This window comes from Oncorhynchus masou, chromosome 29, assembly GCF_036934945.1.
Source record: "Oncorhynchus masou masou isolate Uvic2021 chromosome 29, UVic_Omas_1.1, whole genome shotgun sequence".
NCBI classification, from domain to species: domain Eukaryota; kingdom Metazoa; phylum Chordata; class Actinopteri; order Salmoniformes; family Salmonidae; genus Oncorhynchus; species Oncorhynchus masou.
In genome coordinates this window covers 13,659,856-13,673,186 of record NC_088240.1, presented here as the reverse complement: position 1 = coordinate 13,673,186, position 13,331 = coordinate 13,659,856, and the positions used below count along the sequence as shown (strand labels likewise).

The following is a 13,331-nucleotide window of genomic DNA, read 5'->3' as shown; positions in this document are numbered from 1 at the left end:
GGAGTAGGAGAAGGAGGAAGAAGAGAAGGAGGAGGAAGAGGAGGGAGAAGAGGAGGAGGACGACGATGAAAAGGAGGAGGGAGAAGAGGAGGTGGAAGAAGAGGAAGAGGAGGGAAGGAGAACAGAACAACTGACTTCTCACCAACCACAGAATGTATGTTGCTCATCGTCTCCTCCATGATGATCTCCTCTCCGGGGATGATGACCTGCAGCCCTGTGTCACTCCGCGTCACCCCTGTTCCAGATGAACACAACACACTAGATACACTGATCTAAGGTCTGTTTGGACTTCCAACTCCTAATGGCTGGTTAGAATTGTGGGAGAGTAAGCTGATCCTAGATCTGTGCCTAAGGTCAACTTCTACCCACAGCAGTTTAGCTAACATCAGTGACTGAGTTTCTGGTTGGTGATTGATTATGTTATAAGAAAAGCAAAACGAGGACACAAACACATGAGACTGGAGAGGCCGTGGGTTAGTTAGTTATGCACAGAAAGACAAGACACAATGACAGAAGGACAGAGGAGCCAGGAGAGGAAGAACAGCAGGAGGATGAGAGAGAGGCGTAATTCCTTCTTCACCATCCTGATCCATTCACCCCTCGTTGGTTTTACCTCACCACACCCCTGGCTGTTGCAGACAAAAATAAAACAACAACAAGAATACAGCGTATTTTCATGAGAGAAAAGACACCATTTTGTTTTCACATTTCCTGTTCTAATAGTTTAGCCTGGAATCTTGTTGACAGTGACATCCAACACAGTGAAATAAGGTTCTGACAAAACACCCCAAATACCAACCGCTAACAAAAGACAGATTTATTCACAACTCAATGATACAGTGTTTGGGACCTCTTGTCATACACAGTACCAGTCAAAAGTTTGGGCACACCCACTCATTCAAGGGTTTTTCTTTATTTTTTCTATTTTCTACATTGTAGAGTAATAGTGAAGACATCAAAACTATGAACTAACACAGATGGAATAATGTAGTAACCAAAAAAGTGTTAAACGAATCAAAATATATTTAGATTCTTCAAAGTAGCCACCTTTTGCCTTGATTACAGCTTTGCACACACTTGGCATTCTCTCAACCAGCTTCATCTGGAATGTTTTTCCAACAGGCTTGAAGGAGTTCTCACATATGCTGAGCACTTGTTGGCTGCTTTTCCTTCCCTCTGCAGTCCAAATCATCCCAAACCATCTAAATTGGGTTGAGGTAGGTTGATTGTGGAGGCCAGGTCATATGATGCCCTTACAGAGCCTGGAGGTGTGTTTTGGGTTATTGTCTTGTTGAAAAACAAATGATAGTGGGACTAAGTGCAAACCAGATGGGATGCTGGTGAAGTGTGCCTTTACATTTAATTTACAAATCATTTAGCAGTGCAAACCAGATGGGATGCTTACAAATTGGTTTAATTCTAAATAAATCACCAGTGTCACCAAAAAGCACCCCCACACAATCACACCTCCTCCTCCATGCTTCACAGTGGGAACCACACACGTGGAGATCATCCTTTCACCTACTCGGCATCTCACAAAGACATTCTGGTTGGAAACAAAAAATGTCAAAATTTGGACTCATCAGTCCAAAAGGACAGATTTCCACTGGTCTAATTTCCATTGCTCGTCTTTCTTGGCCCAAGCAAGTTTCATCTTCTTATTTGTGTCCTTTAGTAGTGGTTTCTTTGCAGCAATTCGACCATGAAGGCCTGATTCACGCCTTCTCATGTGAACAGTTGATGTTGAGATGTGTCTGTTACTTGAACTCTGCGAAGCATTTATTTGGGCTGCAATTTCTAAGGCTGGTAACTCTAATGAACTTATCCTCTGCAGCAGAAGTAAGTCTGGGTCTTCCTTTCCTGTGGCGGTCCTCATGAGAGCCAGTTCCACCATAGCATTTGAAGGTTTTTGTGACTGCACTTGAAGAAACTTTTCTTTCAATATTCCAGATTGACTGACCTTCATGTCTTAAAGTAATGATGGACTGTCATTAATCTTTGCCTATTTGAGCTGTTCTTGCCTTAATATGGACTTGGTCATTAACTAAATATGGCTTTCTGTATACCACCCCTACCTTGTCAGAACACAAACAACTGTCTCAAATGCATTAAGAAGGAAATAAGTTCCACAAATTAATATTAAGAAGGCACAACTGTTAATTGAAATGTATTCCAGGTGACTACCTCATGAAGCTGGTTGAGAAAATGCCAAGAATGTGCAAAGCTGTCATCAAGGCAAAAGGGTGGCTATATTGAAGAATCTCAAATATAAAACATATTTTGGTTTGTTTAACACTTTTTGGTTACTACATGATTCCATGTGTGTAATTTCATAGTTTTGATGTCTTCACTGTTATTCTACAATGTAGAAAATAGTAAAATTAAAGAAAAACATGAGTTGGCATGTCCAAACTTTTGACTGGTACTGTACATAAGCCTGTATATATTGTAGGTTTCTAGGTAGGTACCGTAGGTATGTAGGTAAGGTAGGTAGGACATTTTGATCACAGGTGTGGGATAGGTCCTATACATCATTGGAGCATACAGAGGACACAGTTGGACAAAGCAGTCACTTCACCTCTCAGTTTTTGCTTTTCTTTTGACCTGACCAACCACAGAGTACACTGCAGTTTGACCAACCACAGAGTTTTTCAGAATACACTGCAGTCACATGAGAATACACTGCAGTCACATGACCTGACCAACCACAGAGTACACTGCAGTCACATGACCTGACCACACCACATGAGACCAACCACAGTACACTGCAGTCACATGACCTGACCAACCACAGAATACACTGCAGTCACATGACCTGACCAACCACAGAATACACTGCAGTCACATGACCTGACCAACCACAGAATACACTGCAGTCACATGACCTGACCAACCACAGAGTACACTGCAGTCACATGACCTGACCAACCACAGAATACACTGACCAACCACAGAATACCTGACCAACGCAGTCACATGACCTGACCAACCACAGAATACACTGCAGTCACATGACCTGACCAACCACAGAATACACTGCAGTCACATGACCTGACCAACCACAGAATACACTGCAGTCACATGACCTGACCAACCACAGAATACACTGCAGTTACAAAGTAGAAGACACAACACGAGGACAGTCATATTCTTAGCTCAAATACTGATAGAACCACTGTTTGGCTTATTTGTTGTTCTACTGACATCAACTATGTACAAAAAGGAGATTATTTATTTTAGTTCATGTTGATCTGTGTTGATGAATAAGTATGTCCCATTTGACCTCTCCCACAAGACTAAGTTCTCTTTTGGTTAACACTTCCTCAACACTGACATTGTAGATTTACAGTATGGATGAGCTGTACAGGGACACTCAATATCTATGGCAAGCGTAATTACTAGGCTACACCATCCACTCAGTTTCATGTTATACACACACTGGTTAGAGGAGGTACAGAAACTGTTCATGGTTAACACATTGCAATGCTCTACCACAGAGGTTGTGCACCAATGAATCCCAACCTCACATGCTCAATGTATAAACGCTGATACCATTTCACCATCATGTAGAGAGAGGTTAACTGTATGTTCCACTTTGGTTGTAAACATTGACATACACAGTGAAATTAAAAAATAATACTAATCACATATGTAATACAAAATAATTTAGGTAAAATAAAACAAATGATTTGTAGAAATACATAAATAACAAAGCCATTTATTCCATATATTGTCAGAATAACTGCGGAGAGAGAAGACTAATCTGCAGAGAAAGAGAAGACTGATCTGCAGAGAAAGAGAAGACTGATCTGCAGAGAGAGAAGACTGATCTGTGGAGAGAGAAGACTGATCTGCAGAGAGAGAAGACTGATCTGTGGAGAGAGAAGACTGATCTGCGGAGAGAGAGAAGACTGATCTGCGGAGAGAGAAGACTGATCTGCGGAGAGAGAAGACTGATCTGCAGAGAGAGAGGACTGATCTGCAGAGAGAGAGGACTGATCTGCAGAGAGAGAAGACTGATCTGCAGAGAGAGAAGACTGATCTGCAGAGAGAGGACTAATTTGAAGTGGATCTGAGGAGATGGAGGAGTGACGGAGAGAGAGAAACTGATCTGGGCCCAGTTTTGATCTGAGGAATGGAGGAGTTATCTATCTGGCTGATCTGCAGAGAGAGGACGGATAAATGATTAAATGCTATCAGGAATAGAATATAATAAATTGAACGGGTGTCCCCATTCCTATCCAATAGCCGGAATCCAGATAACCTTTGAAAAACTGTCCCTGGGAATTTTTACCGTGGCATAAGGAAATACTTTCTCAGGAGAAGAGTTCTTACTAATGCATGGAAGAGCATGGTAATGTTTTGAAGGATACAAACAAATGTTTCTTACTTGGGATATAGAAACTGGACCTGCCAAACTTGTGGCTCTGCTTAGGGCCTAAAGTTGTACTGCTTTTGAGAATATCATTGTTAAGCTGTTGAATGAATATTGAGTTTAAAAGTACTGCATTTTGGATTGGGGTAAAATCTGATAAGAGTGTAAATCGTCACCCTGGGAATGAAGCATGCATGCTGTTCTTAGGGGAACTTCGATCTCATGTCCTATATAATATCCTATTAATAACAATATCGTAGAAATCCTACTGTCAATGCTGTGTCCTGTGCGTGAAATACTGCAGGGGGTACTACAACAGGGGTAAAAGCCTTAAGGCAGTCATAGTAATAACAAAAGTATATCGATTCATTGGAAATGTCAAAGTTCAGCACAACATTTGCTACTGTAATATATGTGGAAGAAGGAGCTAGGTTAGAGAACATGGTCAATAGAATGCCTTCCTTCCTGAACCACATCTGAATATCAGACACACAGAAACCCAACACAAGCTACCTGACAAATACGGAAAGAGAGAGGTCAAGGTAACATGGTAGATTTTCAAACAAAGAGAGTACAATCTCCCAAAAATTACAAACACAAATAAAAATTAAATGAACACAATAATAATTACAAATAAATTAAATAAATACACTTAAAAACTGGTTGGTTTTCCTCTAGACCACAGGTTAAGAGGTAAACGTGCTGTGCTGTGTGGTATCGCGCGGTACGGTAGGGTACGACCACGGTAGTTTTGGGGGTTTAGTTCTGGTGAGAGATGCAGCTCTTGCACGACGCTGAGCCCATCCTGTAACTGTGGGTCGTCCACACAGAGTCGTAGTCAGAGTCCTCCGACAGGTCTGAGCCAGTCAAGTCAGGTCGCGACACGCTGCTATGGTGGCCCGGAGAGTCCACGCTGGGCCGCTCCATGTTCCCCAGGACGTGGTTGTGCATCAGGTCAGTACCCTGCCAGGCTGATGGGGAGTGGTGCGAACGCATGGGGAGGGGAAAGGGGGAGGGGGGTGTGGGTGTGGGTGGTGCAAACAATGTGGATGACGAGGGCAAACCGTAACCAATGAGGAGAGGGACGAGGGATGAACGATGGATTAAATCAGAATGGTAAGATGTAATCATAGTAGTACAACAACCCCCCAAAAACAAATGATGAAATAAAATTAGGAAGGAACGTCAACAGAAGATTGAAGGAGTGGTGAGGAGTGAAGAGAGAGACAGAACAGAGAATTAATAACTAACAGCAGGGTAAACTACACTGATCCTGGAATGACAACATGACCTGACATCAACAAGTGTGTGTGTGTGTGTGTGTGTGTGTGTGTGTGTGTGTGTGTGTGTGTGTGTGTGTGTGTGTGTGTGTGTGTGTGTGTGTGTGTGTGTGTGTGTGTGTGTGTGTGTGTGTGTGTGTGTGTGTGTGTGTGTGTGTGTGTGTGTGTTCTTACTGGAATTGAGGGTCTGTCTGGTCTTGGCGCTGGTACAGTAAGCTTCTATCACCTTCAGGATTTGAGCATCTTCCTCTAGATCAGCTGTACCTGGAGAAGAGAGGAGAGAGGTTAGAACAGCCAGCACACACACACACACACACACACACACACACAAAAACACACACACACACAGAGAGGGAGAGACACACACACAAACACACACACTCACACACACAGAGAGAGAGACACATACACACAGACAGAGAGAAAGAGACAGACACATACACACACAAACACAGACAGAGAGACACACACACATACACACACAGAGAGAAACACACACACAAGGGTTTGCTGATACCTGCCTACAGACAAAAACTAAAACAAGAAGCTCCCATGCTGAGGTCTGTCCAACGCTGGTCCGACCAAGCTGATTCCACACTCCAAGACTGCTTCCATCACGTGGACTGGGACATGTTTCGTATTGCGTCAGATAACAACATTGACGAATACGCTGATTCGGTGTGCGAGTTCATTAGAACGTGCGTTGAAGATGTCGTTCCCATAGCAACGATTAAAACATTCCCTAACCAGAAACCGTGGATTGATGGCAGCATTCGTGTGAAACTGAAAGCACGAACCACTGCTTTTAATCAGGGCAAGGTGTCTGGTAACATGACCGAGTACAAACAGTGCAGCTATTCCCTCCGTAAGGCTATCAAACAAGCTAAGCGTCAGTATAGAGACAAAGTAGAATCTCAATTCAACGGCTCAGACACGAGGTATGTGGCAGGGTCTACAGTCAATCACGGATTACAAAAAGAAAACCAGCCCAGTCACGGACCAGGATGTCTTGCTCCCAGGCAGACTAAATAACTTTTTTGCCCGCATTGAGGACAATACAGTGCCACTGACACAGCCCGCAACGAAAACATGCGGACTCTCCTTCAATGCAGCCGAGGTGAGTAAAACATTTAAAACGTGTTAACCCTCGCAAGGCTGCAGGCCCAGACGGCATCCCCAGCCGTGCCCTCAGAGCATGCGCAGACCAGCTGGCTGGTGTATTTACGGACATATTCAATCAATCCCTATCTCAGTCTGCTGTTCCCACATGCTTCAAGAGGGCCATCATTGTTCCTGTTCCCAAGAAAGCTAAGGTAACTGAGCTAAACGACTACCGCCCCGTAGCACTCACTTCCGTCATCATGAAGTGCTTTGAGAGACTAGTCAAGGACCATATCATCTCCACCCTACCTGACACCCTAGACCCACTCCAATTTGCTTACCGCCCAAATAGGTCCACAGACGATGCAATCTCAACCACACTGCACACTGCCCTAACCCATCTGGACAAGAGGAATACCTATGTGAGAATGCTGTTCATCGACTACAGCTCGGCATTCAACACCATAGTACCCTCCAAGCTCGTCATCAAGCTCGAGACCCTGGGTCTCGACCCCGCCCTGTGCAACTGGGTACTGGACTTCCTGACGGGCCGCCCCCAGGTGGTGAGGGTAGGTAACAACATGTCCTCCCCACTGATCCTCAACACTGGGGCCCCACAAGGGTGCGTTCTGAGCCCTCTCCTGTACTCCCTGTTCAACCACGACTGCGTGGCCACGCACGCCTCCAACTCAATCATCAAGTTTGCGGACGACACAACAGTGGTAGGCTTGATTACCAACAACGACGAGATGGCCTACAGGGAGGAGGTGAGGGCCCTCGGAGTGTGGTGTCAGGAAAATTACCTCACACTCAAGGTCAACAAAACTAAGGAGATGATTGTGGACTTCAGGAAACAGCAGAGGGAACACACCCCTATCCACATCGATGGAACAGTAGTGGAGAGAGTAGCAAGTTTTAAGTTCCTCGGCATACACATCACAGACAAACTGAATTGGTCCACTCACACAGACAGCATCGTGAAGAAGGCGCAGCAGCGCCTCTTCAACCTCAGGAGGCTGAAGAAATTCGGCTTGTCACCAAAAGCACTCACAAACTTTTACAGATGCACTTCTCAGACACAGAGAAACACACACACAGAGACACACACACAAACACACAGACACACACAAACACACACACACACAGAGACACCAACACACACAGATACACACACACACACAGACAGAGAGGGACACACACACACACACAGACACCAACACACACAGAGACACACACACACACACAAAGACACCAACACACACACACACAGACACTCACACTGTTACGTTCCCCAGTTTCTGTGTTGTGGTTTTGTAGGTGTGTGTTTCAGGATGGCTTCCTGAAATCCCCCCCAAGCAGCTGATTGGTCGACTCCATGGCCCCTCGTCAGGACGCGGCTGTCTCCAATTACCAATGCCTTCTGAGGCTATATTAAAACCAGTGTTCTGTTGGTCAGAGACCAAAATCACTGCTGAGAGAGATTGCTGCGAGAGGAGGCTGATGGCTGAGGAGGCTGATGGCTGAGGGTTATAGCATATGGTTGTTTCTCAGAAAGATTTGGTATTTATGTTAGTTATTGCTGAGGGAGCTGATTGGTTATGACTGTTGCGTGTCAATAGAATGCAGTGTTTTGATATGTGAAATTGTTTGTATTATTTGTTTGATTCATTTGTTCCCAGGGTGGGAAGGGGAAGGCACCTAGGGAGTGCTTAGGCAAGAGGCCTGCAGGCATACATATACCCATAGTATATTCACTGTCTAGGCACACTAGGTAAGACCTGAGTGGACTACCCCCTGTATTTTGGTTAGGGCACCAGGTGGTGCTAGTTAGGTAAGTAGTGGGTAGGCAGGTAAGGTAGGAGGGGGCTTTGATATGTACTTTCTTTGCTTTGGTTCCGTCCAGCCCCTTTTCCCCATATTACCATGTGAAGGAATAAATTCATAGTAAACGATACCACTCTCTCTGCCTTTGTCATCCTTACTCACACCTACAGTCCATACCTCTTTCACTTCACAGGGAGTTGAGTTGTAGCAGGGTGTTGCGTTCCCTCTTCCTAGAGGCGTGCGTAACATAATGGGGGCTCATCCGGGATCCATTAACCCAGCGGACCCTGGTGCTCTGAGCTCTCTGTGATTGGTGATTGAGGTGTGATGGTAGGTTGTGAGTTTGTATGACTTGTTTAGTTTGTGTGTATTCAGTTAACTGCATTGTACGAGATGGCTGCCTCAGCGCCCTCTATTGATTGTTTGGTGAGGTTTCGTAAAGTAGACCTTTTAGCTGTAGCTGACCATTATGGATTCGTTATCCCTGAGAAAGCCCTTAAGGGTGAGCTTTTGGTGCTAGTCAGGGAGGGTTTAGTGAGAAAACGAATTCTCTCATTGCAAGGAGAGGAGACCTACCGATGCCAAGTCGGAGGACAGGGCAGAGGAAGGGGTTGCTCGTACCCCCTTTACATTGCCCCGATATGACCCTTTATCTTCTGCTTTGGGACGTTCAGACAGGACTGCTAGGCTGAAGGTGAGGCTGGCCCATTTAGAAATGCAGCAAAAAGATAAAGCGAGACAGATGCATTTTGTTCTTGACATTAGGAAAATAGAATCCAACAAGGAGGTGAGGAGCGGACAACTGGAGCTAGACGCTGGCTCCACAAGCTGCTCATCATCAAGTCCACTTCGATGTAAGTAAAAATATAGCTTTAGTCCCTACATTCCGAGAGTCGGAAGTTGATTCTTATTTCTCTGCGTTTGAGCGTGTGGCCGCTACGCTGCATTGGCCACTCGAGGTTTGGCCGCTCTTGATAGAATATAAATTGTCTGGGAAAGCCTAGGAAGTAGTAGCTGCTCTCTCCCTGGAAGACAGTTTACACTACGATACAGTTAAAACTACCGTGTTGCGGGTTTATGAGTTGGTGCCTGAAGCTTATAGACAGCGCTTCAGGAACCACAAAAAAACATCTCACGTACTTTTGAGTTTGCAAGGGAGTCTCTGTTTAAACACCTTTGCTGATATTCGGGAATTGATGCTGTTGGAAGATTTTAATAGCAACCTCCCAGATAGAATTGTAGTTCATTTAAATGAACAGAAAGTGGTGACATTGGCCCAGGCAGCAGTGTTGGCAGATGAGTACGCTTTGACACACAAGACTGTCTTTGGTGCGCCTCGTTTTGAAGGCCGGACGATTACGTCATCAGTGCCTCGTTCAGGTCGCTTTTCCTCTGACAACCCTAAGCCTTTGCATGAAATCCGTGAATGTTTTTACTGTCACCAAAAGGGTCACGTGATTGCGGACTGCCCGGTTTTGAAAAAGAAACCGAAACAGTCCCTGTCACCGTCCCCAAAAATGAAAAGTGTGGGTTTAGTCAAGTCTTTGGCCTGTCCGTTGCACAGGGGTTTGGATTCAGCATTTGAGAAACCGGATCCTGTCTATGCTCCGTTTATCTCTGCCGGTCGTGTTTCCTTAACTGGAGAACAAGCTGATCAAAAGCCCATACAAATCTTACGAGACACCGGGCGGCGCAGTCAGTAATCGTTACTGATGCTTTACCCTGGTCTCCTGAAACATATTGTGGCTCGCATGTCATATTACAGGGGATAGAGAGACAAACCGTACCTGTACCATTACACTGGGTCCACTTAGTGTCAGACTTGGTATCAGGACGTTTCCGTGTTGGTGGAGTGTCTCCGCTGTCAGTAAAAGGAGTCACTTTGTTACTAGGGAACGATACCGCTGGTGGTAACGCCACCCCTGTGTTAGAAGTCGTAGACAACCCAGAAATCAGAACTACAGATGAGAAACTGGTTCAAGCATTTCCCCATGTTTTTCCTGCTTGTGTGTTAACGAGGGCACAATCTCGTAAGCTTGGAGATGTGGTGAATTTGGCTAGTTCCATTTTTGAGAATGTTGAGGTAGAAGACAATGCACCGAGTATTCCTTCTGCAATGCCGACAGTCTTTACTCCCGGAAAAACTAAGGCAGGTGAAAGCAAAATCGCGCCCCAATTACATGACATTCTTTTGTCTGTCACCCCTGAGAAGGTGATTGAATGTCAAAAAGGAGACACCAGTCTTCACAGGTGTTTTGCTTCAGTAATTTCCATTGAAGAAGCTAAAACTAGAGAGACTGCCTACTTTATGGAAGCAGGAGTTTTGATGCGTAAATGGGCAGCTCATGACACCATTAATGACTGGAGTCAAGTGTGTCAAGTGGTTGTTCCTACACCATTCCGACAGCAGGTGCGTGGTCCTTACACTTAGGGATCACAAAGACTTATAACCGAGTCCTTCGTCATTTTTTTCTGGCCAGGTTTGAAGTCGGACGTGGTCCAAATTTGTAAAACATGTCACGTGTCAACTCACTGGGAAAGTGAATCAAACAGTTCCTCGAGCGCCGCTCTGCCCGATTCTTGTGATGGGGGAACCGTTTGAATGAGTGATAATTGATTGTGTAGGTCCATTGCCGAAAACCAGGTCAGGTAACCACTTCCTACTAACATTAATGTGCAGTGCTACTCGATACCCAGAGGCTATTCCTCTCCGTATTATAACGGCTAAGACTGTGGTGAAGGCACTAGTGAAGTTCTTCTCTACGTTTGGATTCCCTAAAGTAATCCAAACTGATCAGGGATCCAACTTCATGTCAAAACTGTTCTCAAATGTGTTAAAGACATTGTGTATATTCCATCAGGTCTCCAGTCCATATCATCCAGAGATTCAAGTGGCTCTCGAACGCTGGCATCAGATGCTAAAGGCAATGCTACGCAAGTATTGCATGGATACCAGTACTGATTGGGATGAGGGGTGCCCTTTGTCCTATTTGCTATTAGGGAAACAATACACGAGTCCATAGGGTTCAGCCCTGGTGACCTTGTGTTTGGACACACCCCAAGGGGTCCGCTGAAAGTTTTTTGAAGGAGCATATCTTATCTCCTACACCCAGTAGCGCCCCTAAAAATGTGTTGGATTATGTCAGTAAGATGCGGGAGAGACTGCACGCCGCATGTGCGTTAGCCCAAAAGTCTCTCTGCTCGACTCAAAAACGCATGAAGTTGCATTATGACAAAAAGGGTGTTGGCCGTTCTTTTGCACCAGGGGATCAAGTTTTAGTTTTGGTGCCAATCCCTGGCTCATCTGTCAGCACATTTTTCTGGACCATATCTTGTGGAAAAGAAACTCAGTGACACCAATTATGTGATAAAGACCCCAGACTGTAGGCGTTCTTCCCGTGTGTGTCATGTTAACATGCTGAAAACATTATGTGCGTGATTCTCCTGACAGTTCCTCAAGTAAGCCGTCTCCAGTGTGGCTGCGGTGGTGCTGAAGCCGGGCTGGGACCTAGAGGAGGATGAGGAGGATGGGTTGGAGTTACGCCATATGTTATAGCAGTGTGAACGCCTTGTAATTCAGAGATGCTGAAGAAGTTACCCTCTCAAATGGAACATTTGGATAATGATCAAACTAAGGATCTTATTTTATTGATAAACTGTTAAAGTGTTTCAGGACATTCCAAGTTGCACGTCCATCTTGGAACATGACGTGGATGTGGGGAACGCTGTTCCTATACGTCAGCATCCATACCGGGTTAATGCTAAGAAAAGCGAGGTAATGAAAAGTGAGGTAGCTTATTTATTACAGAATGACATGGCAAAACCCAGTAACAGCTCCTGGAGTTCCCTGTGTATTCTTGTTCCTAAGCCTGACGGTACATTCCACTTATGTACAGACTATGGTCGTGTAAATGCAGTTACAAAGTTGAATTCTTTTCCTCTACCTTGCTTAGATGACTGTATTGATAGAATTGTTTCTGCTGCTTACGTTAGTAAGTTAGATTTGCTAAAAGGTTATTGGCAGGTGCCTCTGACCTCTCGAGCTTCTGACATATCGGCTTTCGTTACGCCTGATAACTTTGTACAATATACTGTGATGCCCTTTGGTATGTGTAATGCACCTGCACTTTTCAGCAGCTAGTTAACATTGTGTTTGCAGATGTGCCAAATTGTACTGCTTACCTTGACGATGTGGTGATACATTCGGCTACTTGGTCTGATCATCTCTCCACTTTGAAAAGTGTGTTTTAGAAGTTGGAGAATGCTTCTTTAACCCTCAATTTGGCCAAGTGTGAGTGTGGGAAGGCTGCTGTGACTTACGTAGGGAAACAAGTGGGACGAGGTCAAGTGCGCCCAGTAACTGGAAAAGTGGAAGCAATTGCTGCTTTTCCTGCTCCCACGACTCGCCGCCAGTTGCGCAGATTCCTGGGGATGGTAGGGTACTATCGTACATTCTGTAAGAATTTCTCGATGGTAATAGCTCCCCTTTCATCTCTGCTTAGTCCCAAGGAACCATTTAAGTGGTCCAAGGACTGTAATTATGCCTTTGAGTCCGCTAAAATGCTACTTTGCTACTAAAATGCTACTAAAATGCCCCAGTGCTTGCCGCCCCCAACTTTGACAAACCTTTTAAGTTGGAGGGTTTAAGTAGGAGGTAGTATAGTGGGGTGCGGTTCTCTTACAGGAAGATGAATCGGATCGGCCCCTCAGTTTCTTCTCGTGTCAGTCAAGGTACTCCACAATTGAACAAG

The 13,331-nt window shown here is 45.0% G+C and overlaps 1 protein-coding gene and 1 pseudogene across 1 annotated transcript in view; one reads left to right on the top strand and one right to left on the bottom strand.

Moving 5' to 3' along the window:
• Positions 1-13,331, top strand: part of LOC135519031 (CRACD-like protein) — a 555,588-nt gene that overhangs the window by 334,923 nt on the left and 207,334 nt on the right. The window lies entirely within an intron of this gene.
• The window catches only part of LOC135519459 (rho guanine nucleotide exchange factor 7-like), a 59,784-nt pseudogene that overhangs the window by 5,301 nt on the left and 41,152 nt on the right, over positions 1-13,331 (bottom strand).